Source organism: Rousettus aegyptiacus, unplaced genomic scaffold (assembly GCF_014176215.1).
Source record: "Rousettus aegyptiacus isolate mRouAeg1 unplaced genomic scaffold, mRouAeg1.p scaffold_m13_p_3, whole genome shotgun sequence".
NCBI classification, from domain to species: domain Eukaryota; kingdom Metazoa; phylum Chordata; class Mammalia; order Chiroptera; family Pteropodidae; genus Rousettus; species Rousettus aegyptiacus.
This window is the reverse complement of record NW_023416306.1, coordinates 29,705,799-29,709,733: the sequence shown is the minus strand read 5'-3', so window position 1 is coordinate 29,709,733 and position 3,935 is coordinate 29,705,799. Positions and strand designations below refer to the sequence as shown.

At 38.6% G+C, this 3,935-nt stretch overlaps 1 pseudogene; it reads left to right on the top strand.

Moving 5' to 3' along the window:
* The first annotated feature begins 447 nt into the window (after positions 1 to 447).
* On the top strand, positions 448 to 565 carry LOC118600842 (annotated as a pseudogene).
* Positions 566 to 3,935: the final 3,370 nt, after the last annotated feature.

The following is a 3,935-nucleotide window of genomic DNA, read 5'->3' as shown; positions in this document are numbered from 1 at the left end:
TATGATAAAGGTGGAATTTCTAAACATGGGAAAATGAAAAATTATTCAAAAATAATACTACTACTGGGACAATAAGAGAGCCACACAGAAAAAAAATGAAGTGAATTTCTACCATATATGCATACTCAGAAATAAATCCAGATTGATTCAAGAACTACATTATACAAGTATTAGAAGAAAACACAGAAATATTTTTATATTCATGGAGTAGGAAAGACTTAGTAGTTATAAGAAAAAATAGACATTTTATTACATAGAAATTTAAAACTCTGACAAAAGTGGAAGATTGGGAAAATTATTTGTAACGCATACCTTAGACAAATGCTTAGTAACTATAATATATAAAACTCCTACAAATATTCTATTAAAAATAAGCAAGCTAATATAGAAAAATGGCAGAGGAGAAAAACGGATAATTCTAAAAAGAGAACTATAGCCATGCCACCCTGCTATGGCCATTCCACCCTGAACAACTCTGATCCTTCTGATCCTGAAAGCTAAGCAGGGTCGGCCCTGGTTAGTACTTGGATGGGAGACCATCTAAGAAGACCAGGTGCTGTAGGCATGAAAAATAAGGGATTGTAAACTGACAAGGTCCTTGCAATCTGTGAGGTCAACCAAGGGTCGCCTCTCCTAAAAATAAAAATTTAAAAAATAAATAAAATAAAAAGAGGAAATACAAATAATCCAATACATATTTGAAAACATCCTCAACTTCACTAACATGCAGGGAAATGCAAATAAAACAAGGAGAAATTGTTTTTTGCCCATCAAATCTTACAGAGCTGAAAGGATTGATAATAGGTAATGATGCTGTTGGGGAAACAAGAACGCTCATACTCTGTTGATGAGAGTATAAAAGGTTACCTCCTTTTTGGAGAATAATTTGTCACCATCTATCAGAGTTTTTAATATATATACACTCATCACTTCCACTTCATCTGTCCTGCATATATTCCTGTAAATGTGTACAAAAACATATGTGCAATTATGATCACTGTACCATTTCGAAAATTGGAGGTAACCTAAATACCTCTCAATAGGAAACTAGTTAAAAAAATACAGAATATCCACACCAAAAATACCACCACATAATTATTAAAAAGAAATGCAGATCTGTATGTATCTACATGAAACACTTCCTAGAGCACATTATTAAATGTAAAAGCAGCATCAAAACTATATGAATAGTGTGATCCTATGTACATTAAAAAAAACTATATTCTATACATTTTATAGATATGTATAAATGTGTAAATAACCACATCGTAGTCACCAAACCACAATTTAATATTCAAAAAAAGCACAATTCAAACAGGATTTCTTCACTTTTGCCTCCTAAGAACTTACAGAATTCAGACACATAGTCTTTACTATTTAACTATTTTACTATTCCAACACTTTACTATTCTTTTTTCCTCAATTCTTTGCTTTTCCATATAAATTTTAGGAATAACTTGCCAAGTTCTATGAGAAACTCCAGCTGGGATTTTTATTGGTTTAATTAATTAAAAATTTTTCTTTCTCCGTGTAGACTGAAAGCTCTTTGATGACAAAAGACCATTATCTGTCTTCTCACTGAGTTTCTCTTACCCAGCCCGGTGTCTGGAATAAAGTAGGTGCTCAAAAAACATTTGTGGAATGGCTGGATGAATGAATGAACAAATGAATGAATAACCTACAATAAAGACTCAACATAAAATGCTTTGCAGGCACTTAAATTTTTTATTTTCAAAGTGTGACTAATTATGGGGAAATGTTCACAACATATTAAGTGAAAAAAGTAGGCTTCAAAACTTAAAATGACCCTATTATTGTAAAATAGATCTACGTATACATTTATGTATGCATACAGAAAAACGCATGAGTGATAAAATTGCAGATCGTTATTTTCTAATTTATACTTTTAAAAATTTTCTATAATCAGCACATAATCTTTTAGAATAAAATAATAGAAATAATTTAAAATAATAAAAGAAAATATCACAACATTTAAAATTTATGGAGGCGTATGAAAGGGCAGTGCTGTCTAATGGCATTAGTTCAGGTGATTAGGTTCAGCTGTCTTTTAGTTAAGGCTGGAGTTTTGTCAATAGATGAAAGGTAAATTTTTAACTTTTTTTACCTGAAGTTTAACAGACATAACAAAAGAAGGCATAAGCCTTACGGTGTACAGCTCAATGAATTATTATAAGGTGAATACACTGTGTAACCATTGCCCAGGTCAAAAAAATGAACCATTGCCAGCACCCGGAAGCCAAAAAAACCATTACCAGCGCTCTGTAATACAGCTCTCTCCCTCCTCCGCAGAGGCCCTCACTGGGTCCTGCAGGACGCCCCAAGCTCAGGTTGCCAGACGGCTCAGGGGAACCACATGGGAAGCAAGCAGAGACACCACTGGGGCCAGGGGAGAACCTACTGCCACCCCAGCCTACCTCCCAGACTGGGAGCCCCTGGCCAGTGTCAAGTGATACCGAGATTTTTTAAAGGTAGGATACAACAATACACAAAATAAAATTGAAAAACACCTCCAGACTCACTTTCTTTTATCTTCCCCCGCTGCATCTGTCATTGTGACCCCAGGGAGTGAGGTCAAACGCCACCACAGCAAGATGAGGCAGGGAAAAGTCTTGCAAGGAGAGAGCGAGCCCACTTCTTTCAGCCCCATGGGTAGTGGGGAGAAAGATGGGAGTGGGAGACAAGTAATGAAATAGTGAGCGGGTGAGCACGACTAGCATTTCTCCCTCCCAGGCTGAAATCCAGAGTGTGGTCATGGGGTGCTGAGTTAAAATGGATGCCAAAAATAGAGGAGATTTTACCCAACTTGCCATTCGGGACTCAGGACGCCTGTCATAGTCTGTTCGGGCTGTATAACAAACTACCACAGCACGCAGTGCTTTGTAAACAGCAGAAATTTATTTCTCACAGTTCAGGAGACTGAAAATCCAAGATCAGGGTTCCAGCATGGTGAGGTTCTGGTGAGGGCCCTCTTTCAAGTTACAGACTGTTAACATCTCGACTCCTGCTCATATCCTCATGTGGCCATGTGGCGGAGAGCAGGGGCAAAGCCAGTGCTCTCCCAACTTTTATAAGGGCACTGATCCCATTCCATGAGGGCTGCACTCCCAAGACCTCGCCTACTCCTAATCCCCTCCCCGAGGTCCCCTCCTTCTAACACCATCACACTGAGGGAAGCGCAGGGTTTTAACATATGAATTTTAGAGGGACATAAATATTCAGTTCATAGCAAAGCCTCACAGGCTGGGTCTCCTTGTCCTCTGCCTCATCAAACTCGGGTGGGTGTAGGAGTAAAATACATGGTGTGACACGGTTAAGCAGAAGGAGTCTTACGCTGAATGTCTCAGATAGTCTCCATTGACTCCCGAGTGGTAATAGTTATGGAGGGAGGCGGTTCCGTGTGCGTGTGCATGTGTGTGTGTGTGTGTGGGGGCGTGCGCGCACGCGCGTTCTTAGTTGTCACAATGAGGAGCGAGTGCTTTTGGTTTTCACTGGGTAAGTGGAAGTTTTTGCAGTGCCAAGAATGGTCCTGCACAACAAAAATTCTCTTGCCCCAAATGGCTGGACCACTCCTATTGGAAAATTCTGCTCAGGTGCTATGCCCACTCTCCTTTCACGACATGTAGAAAGTTTAAGGAATTTATACTTAAGCAGAAAAAAATAGAATTGTCTTCTGCAATTCTGGGGGGGATTCAAGGGTGTTATGCATCATGGGTCTGCCCCCAGGCACAAAAATTCCTAGTTAATCATTATATATTAACAGATTATGAAACAAGCCGCGGTCTGAATTTAAAGTAGTGTTGCAATCAGAGCAACCAGCTGGACCACCAAAGAGGAATGTTAAAATAATTCAATTTTTTCTTACATTTTCCAGATATGGTAAAGGGTATATATAACCCTCAGCAACATTTACTTGT